Source organism: Triticum aestivum, chromosome 2D, assembly GCF_018294505.1.
Source record: "Triticum aestivum cultivar Chinese Spring chromosome 2D, IWGSC CS RefSeq v2.1, whole genome shotgun sequence".
Taxonomy (NCBI): Eukaryota; Viridiplantae; Streptophyta; class Magnoliopsida; order Poales; family Poaceae; genus Triticum; species Triticum aestivum.
The window spans coordinates 75,490,532-75,498,403 of record NC_057799.1 but is presented as its reverse complement, the minus strand read 5'-3'; the positions used below and the strand labels follow the sequence as shown (position 1 = coordinate 75,498,403).

The following is a 7,872-nucleotide window of genomic DNA, read 5'->3' as shown; positions in this document are numbered from 1 at the left end:
GCTCGTCAAGTCAACCTAAGTGTATTGCGTGTGTAAATCTAGCTTACACCCGTTGTATGCGAACGTTAGAACCTATCACACCCGATCATCACGTGGTGCTTCGGAACAACGAACCTTCGCAACGGTGCACAGTTAGGGGGGACACTTTCTTGAAATTTTAGTGAGGGATCATCTTATTTATGCTACCGTCGTTCTAAGCAAATAAGATGTAAAACATGATAAACATCACATGCAATCAAATAGTGACATGATATGGCCAATATCATTTTGCTCCTTTTGATCTCCATCTTCGGGGCGCCATGTTCATCATCGTCACCGGCATGACACCATGATCTCCATCATCGTGTCTTCATGAAGTTGTCTCGCCAATTATTACTTCTACTACTATGGCTAATGGTTAGCAATAAAGTAAAGTAATTACATGGCGTTTCAGTTGACACGCAGGTCATAAATAAATTAAGACAACTCCTAGGCTCCTGCCGGTTGTCATACTCATCGACATGCAAGTCGTGATTACTATTACAAGAACATGATCAATCTCATACATCACATATATCATTCATCACATCCTTCTAGCCATATCACATCACATGACACTTGCTGCAAAAACAAGTTAGACGTCCTCTAATTGTTGTTGCAAACTTTTACGTGGCTGCTATAGGTTTCTAGCAAGAACGATTCTTACCTACGCCAAAACCACAACGTGATATGCCAATTTCTATTTACCCTTCATAAGGACCCTTTTCATCGAATCCGATCCGACTAAAGTGGGAGAGACAAACACCCGCTAGCCACCTTATGCAACTAGTGCATGTCAGTCGGTGGAACCTGTCTCACGTAAGCGTACGTGTAAGGTCGGTCCGGGCCACTTCATCCCACGATGCCGCCGAATCAAGATAAGACTAGTAACGGCAAGTAAATTGACAAAATCAACGCCCACAACAACTTGTGTTCTACTCATGCATAGAAACTACGCATAGACCTAGCTCATGATGCCACTGTTGGGGATCGTAGCAGAAATTTAAAATTTTCTACGCATCACCAAGATCAATCTATGGAGTCATCTAGCAACGACAGAGATGAGTGCATCTACATACCCTTGTAGATCGCGAGCGGAAGCGTTCAAGAGAACGGGGTTGATGGAGTCGTACTCGTCGTGATCCAAATCACCGATGATCCTAGCGCCGAACGGACGGCACCTCCGCGTTCAACACACGTACGGTTGGGAGAGACGTCTCCTCCTTCTTGACCTAGCAAGGGGGAAGGAGAGGTTGATGGAGATCCAGCAGCACGACGGTGTGGTGGTGGAAGCAGCGGGGATCTCGGCAGGGCTTCGCCAAGCTCAGCGAGAGGAAGAGGTGTTACGGGGGGAGAGGGAGGCGCCAGGGGCTTAGGTGCGCAGCCCTCCCTCCCCCCTTTATATAGGGGCCCTGGGGGGGCGCCGGCCCCTGGAGATCCCATCTCAAGGGGGGGGGGGCGGCCAAGGGGGGGACTTGCCCCCCAAGTCAGGTGGGGCGCCCCCCACCCCCAGGGTTTCCAACCCTAGGCGTAGGGGAGGCCCATGGGGGGCGCACCAGCCCACCAGGGGCTGGTTCCCTTCCCACTTCAGCCCATGGGGCCCTCCGGAATAGGTGGCCCCACCCGGTGGACCCCCGGGACCCTTCCGGTGGTCCCGGTACAATACCGGTGACCCCCGAAACTTTCCCGATGGCCGAAACTGGACTTCCTATATACAAATCTTCACCTCCGGACCATTCCGGAACTCCTCGTGATGTCCGGGATCTCATCCGGGACTCCGAACAACTTTCGGGTTACCGCATACTAATATCTCTACAACCCTAGCGTCATCGAACCTTAAGTGTGTAGACCCTACGGGTTCGGGAGACACGCAGACATGACCGAGACGACTCTCCGGTCAATAACCAACATCGGGATCTGGATACCCATGTTGGCTCCCACATGCTCCTCGATGATCTCATCGGATGAACCACGATGTCGAGGATTCAAGTAATCCCGTATACAATTCCCTTTGTCAATCGGTACGTTACTTGCCCGAGATTCAATCGTCGGTATCCCAATACCTCGTTCAATCTCGTTACCGGCAAGTCACTTTACTCGTTTCGTAATGCATGATCCCGTGACCAACCTCTTGGTCACATTGAGCTCATTATGATGATGCATTACCGGGTGGGCCCAGAGATACCTCTCCGTCATACGGAGTGACAAATCCCAGTCTCGATCCGAGCCAACCCAACAGACACTTTCGGAGATACCTGTAGTGCACCTTTATAGCCACCCAGTTACGTTGTGACGTTTGGCACACCCAAAGCATTTCTACGGTATCCGGGAGTTGCACGATCTCATGGTCTAAGGAAATGATACTTGACATTAGAAAAGCCTCAGCAAACGAACTACACGATCTAGTGCTATTCTTAGGATTGGGTCTTGTCCATCACATCATTCTCCTAATGATGTGATCCCGTTATCAATGACATCCAATGTCCATGGTCAGGAAACCGTAACCATCTATTGATCAACGAGCTAGTCAACTAGAGGCTCACTAGGGACATGTTATGGTTTATGTGTTCACACATGTATTACGATTTCCGGATAACACAATTATAGCATGAACAATAGACAATTATCATGAACAAGGAAATATAATAATAACCATTTTATTATTGCCTCTAGGGCATATTTCCAACAAGGGCATGCCTGTTATATGTGCTACATCTTCTAGTGTGATCCTACATGGTCTCGCATTGATGATAAAGGCATCCTGCTCTGCATCATATGAATTAGCGATGGCCAGGCAGAGTACACGTCTAATTTTGATGCTAGGTGTCTTGAGAAGTCCACCCAGTCCTATCAACTGGATGTACATCCTTTGCTGCGTGTTTAATCCGTTTATGAACTCCTCATATGGCGGCAAAGAAGCATCCTGGGTTCAATGGATGTGCAAGTGTGATTAGATTCAGCATGGTATACAATTTAAACACTCATACAGACGAATACAGCTTATATATACAAACATAAAAATTGTGCTCTACGCTACTGCATGAGGTACAAGCATGCTGAGTTCCATGAATGTGCAAATACTATCATTAGATTCAGCTTGGTTACGTTTGAACGGTCATATAAGGTAATCTCCATTGCAAGGCACTTATCTGAAACAAAATAAAGATTGGAAAATAATAAACTATCCAACCGTGGCCTCCTCAACTCTAGGCGCTAATCATGGTCAGTAGTATGGAATTAAAACATGGTCCATCGATGCCTTCCATAACTCGTGCGGAAGGAAAAAGAAGGCAAGCGCCCGCTGCACTAATTGGCATCGACAAGACCAGACGCTAAGATTTAGCCTGGAATTAATCAATGAACTGCCAATCTGGTAGGAAACAAATCCTAGCGCCCTCCCCTAATGCCCCCCAACTTAATTTGTTTAAAAACGTGTTGAGTTACATGAATATGCAAACAATCTAGTGGGGTTGCAGCAAGAGATCATGGGAGGAAGATCGTGCCACGAAAAATAGCAGCGGCTGCAGCAGGAGATCGTGGGGAGTTACCAGAGGATTCATGTTTGGCTCCGTCGTTCGGTCTTGCTGGATTCCTGGGTTGCTCCGTCCTTCGGTCTTCCTAGTTTGGGCGGCGCAAAAGGACGAACTATGATCTACGAGGTTTCAAAGGATCCCTATTTATAGGGATCGTAACAACCCGGGCATATATCTACGTATAGATTTCTTCGGTTGGAGGAAATCAAGGGAGGGGACCCACCTGGTTGAATATTAGGGGGGACGTGGAGAGTTTAGCAAAGGTAAGTTATGGTTAAAAAACAAGGTAAGTTGCGTAACAACACGTAGGTCTCCTGAGAATCACGATCATCAAAAAGATATAGTTCCTGTTTCTTTGAAAATCAGCCAAAAGAACTGGACCGCTTTTATTTTTTGTTATAAGTAGTTCACTGGACCTCTTTTAGGATGAAAACTAGTTCTAAAGTCAACTAGGATTGAGTCTTCACACGTGAAGTATTTTACTCTCTTGTGAAGCTATTTTATTGCCCATCCGATCTTGCATGCTCATGCTCATACCTTTTTTCCTCGTATATGTGAGACCAAATTTTGTTAATAATACTGAATCATGTCTGGTGCTGCTCAAGATGGCACGACACCATGGTTTTCACTTTGGTGAGATTTCAATGAAATAACTGAACTTCATTCATTTCAGCACCCACTGCAATATTTGCCTTTCAGCCAAAATATTTCAGCCTCACTGAATTTCGGCCAAAATATTTCAGCACTCGCTGAAATTTTTCTGAAACTTCTAACTAGCGATGTTAAAAAAGTTCTGAAACTTCTAACTAGCGATGTAATTGTTCTGAATCTTGCCCAGACTCCGACGAAACTTAAATATAAATTTAAGAATTCAGTTAACCTTCCTAAGCTTCAAAAGTCCTGGTTGTAAAAAGCAAATATATGTTTCAGCGTCTCCCATGCAGAGCAAATTTATTTCAAGAATAGTATTTGGAACCAGTACTGTGAAATATTACAACTTGATTAATCCGCACTGGACTAGGTACATGGCTAGGAAACCTTCTTCGGGACTAAAACCAAACCACACCCTACTCTACCGCTTCATAACCAAGTGTACACTCCAGATCTAAGAATCAACCACTGCTGGACTAACTGCTTGCATCTTCATGATCTTCAATCGCAGCTGCATCCGATAGGCTAGCATTGTACGTCTTCAACCTTTTCATGGACTTCAATTTGTTGTAGGGCGAATTAAGAAGGACAACAGGCAGCTCTCTTCTATAATTGTCAATGTATGCCTGCATGGGAGGATATGTTAGTATCGTTCCATATGTTTACAAAATTGACAGAATTTTAGGTGTTACTCTACGTACTTGGTCATAACGCAGCGTAAGATCTTCTCCCGTAAAGAATTCGATGTTCTTCAGCATGTAGAGTGCACAAGAAGAACTACAACAATTAATTCTGTTAGCACCATTTCACGTATTAAAATGAAAAACATATTTAGAAGCTAATACTGTTGACTGACTTGTCATCTTGTCTTGGCACAGGAACATGCTTTACTGTCCATTGGGTCACGTTAATGTCTTGCCATGCATGGCTTTGTGGTCCATTGATTCGCAGCGATGCTCTCAGATGTGCTTCCACCCCACGTATCTGCCAAAGTCCATGGTATGAGAAGTTGCTCAAGGTTCATGGTTAGGTATGATGCTAAATCCTGTGTTATATTGAAAGACGTTTAAAATCTCACCACGTGAACCACTTGTGTTACTACGTAGCTGAAAAGTGAATCAAGAATCTGAATCTCCCTCCTTCTGGGGTTTACGACCACAAGGAACCAGTGGGTGTTCGCCATGTTCGTAGGTAGAAAAACCTGGACAGCAAAGATGATTACATCAACATGCATAATGATTAGAAAAATAAATGTGTTTATGTCATGGTTAGATGGTACCAGATCATGTCTGAGGTAGTTGTCTCCTTTTGTTGTTCCATGACTGCCCGCCAAAGCGGCCTCGTGGCAGTTCTCTACCTTACCATCTCTTTCGAGCATAGCGACGCCGGCCACCCTCTCAATGTAAACCAGTTGCCCGTCCCTTATGTCCTTAGGATGATCATGACGCATGATCTGAATCACAGCATCAACCAACTAAAACAAAATTCAAGTTAATTGTACTGTGCAAAAGAAAATTGATAAAATAATTTGGCAAATATCTTACTTCGTCACCCAACCATTTGTCATCTAAAACTCCATCTGTCATGGTGAGGCATTGCAAATGCTTCTGTAGCAGAACAATGTCATCAATTACCACCAATTGTTTATCAAGATCTGAGGTGTTGACAATTTCGGCCACGTAATTCTGTCGAAACTTGTCAAGGTCGGTCTCCAGCCTCGAAGCACCTGTGTCTGTATCTTTAAAAATGCTTGCATGGTTTTTCCTCTTTGTATTCTTTGTGTCCTTGGAATCGTTGGTAGACTCCGATGGAGTCCTGTTTTTCTTTCTCTTCTTATCACTATCGTACAGAACATAATCTTCATTGCACAATAATGAAGATGCCACTCTTTTCCGGATGCTCGCACGAGTTGGTAGCATGGAATCAACCACACTATCTTGTCGCTGCTTTGCTAAAGAATCATCATAGTTGTCCTCAGCAACTGGGAAGACATGGGTCTCTTCCGGCTCCCTTATTGCCTTAGCCTTGGCAGACCGGTGTTTGCTTTTGGTACCTGCCTCTCCCCCACCTCAATACTGACATCTTCATCATCTTGATCTCTTCTTTCTTCAGCCTTTCGCACATTCTCATTGTGCCTCAAATTCAGAGGATCCTGTGATTCGAAATAAAGCACTTGTTAGCTTGCAATCTGCGCGAAATAAAAAAACAAAACCAGTTAACTGTAAAATGTGCATCACCAGGAAAGCTTCAAGGCTTGTGGTGGCTTTGGAATGCTTTCGTGAATCCAAACTCGGAGCACCCTATGAAGCATCCAGCTATTTATAAAGCTGTGAAACATTCTTGAGACTCTCCTTGCAAGCTGCAGCAACAACTCTGTCTTCTTCATCCTGAACGTGGAAGATCATATGTTAGCTACGAATCTGCATTAACTTAAAACAAAATCAGTTAGATGTGAAATGTGTATCACCATGAAAGCTTCAAGGCTTGTGGTGGTTTTTGAATGCTTTCGCGATTGCAAACTAGGAGCAGGCTGCAAATCTTAAGTTACGTTCTTCATGGGGGCATCCATGTTATCTTTTTGTATTCCCTTAGCAGAAATGCCTTTGGCAATGACCTCCGTGTCTTTTTTTGTTTTTGCTGGTGAGTAGTATTCTCTCCTGGGACCTCCATTGGGTCCGCAGGTACTCCCAGGTCAGATAGCTGTATGTCCTCTACTCCTGGGCGATCAGCATCAAATATTCCATAGCGGTGGTTCTTTAAAAAATGTGTTAGTGTGGAGAGTATTGATAGTAAAAATATTTATAGAAACTCATAATGGTATACTTACATTGAATTCTGTGATGAGGTCGTCCGTGCGTCTGCCGTTCGCAAGTGTACGCCTAAGGCACTCGTCCATTTTTTTTCAAGGGTGCTCATCCTATCAAATTGTTGTGCACTGGCTTCCCGCACAATGGAGGCAACTTCTTTCAAATCAGCCAATACACGACCCATGAGTGCCTTATCCTGCAAATTACAAGCAGTTAGAAGCATATGACTTCGATTGTACTTGCAAAGTTACAATATATATTTGTGCCTGATGTTCATCATTTATCTGACCGTCAGTCTTTGGTTTGACCGGCGTCCCAAGCAGTTAGAAGCATATGACATACTGTATGTTAGTGTCGTTAGTATCATTCAAAACATATGGTAGATAATCCAGGCACACAGTACTAACACTTTACCTCTCCAACCCCTATATAATTTTTGTTGATTATGTTGTCAACCTTCTGTGCCTTCTCGTCACTCCAGTTTTAGATCAACGGCCTTAACCTTGATGCATACAAGATGGTAGAGTCCAGTTGGTGCACCCTCCACTTCTCGTAGTACCACGTCTGCATTACAACAAAAACAGCTTAGAAAATTTTCCATAAAATTAAATGTATGGTATGTTAATAATGATTGTATTACTTGCAGCAGTGGTAGGTTGCCCTCCAGATTTGCTCCACCATTTACAAATTTCCTGATGCTAGCCATAAGATGGTCAAGTGTAAGCTGTCCAAAATTGGTGCTCTTTATTGTCTCAACGTTTCTAACAATCCCAAGGTATCTGTTGTCCACATACTACTGTGTTGTCGGGCATACATATTTGCCTATGGTGTACAAGACAAATGGCCTGACAAAATTAGGTGTG

The 7,872-nt window shown here is 44.1% G+C and overlaps 1 long non-coding RNA gene across 1 annotated transcript; it reads right to left on the bottom strand.

Annotated features, from left to right (window-relative positions):
* Positions 1-4,924: 4,924 nt before the first annotated feature.
* LOC123048799 (uncharacterized) lies at positions 4,925-5,411 on the bottom strand. Its single transcript, XR_006423380.1, has 3 exons — positions 5,281-5,411; positions 5,059-5,186; positions 4,925-4,979 (listed from the first exon to the last, which is right to left on the bottom strand). It is a non-coding gene; the product is annotated as an uncharacterized lncRNA (long non-coding RNA).
* Between the last annotated feature and the right edge of the window lie 2,461 nt (positions 5,412-7,872).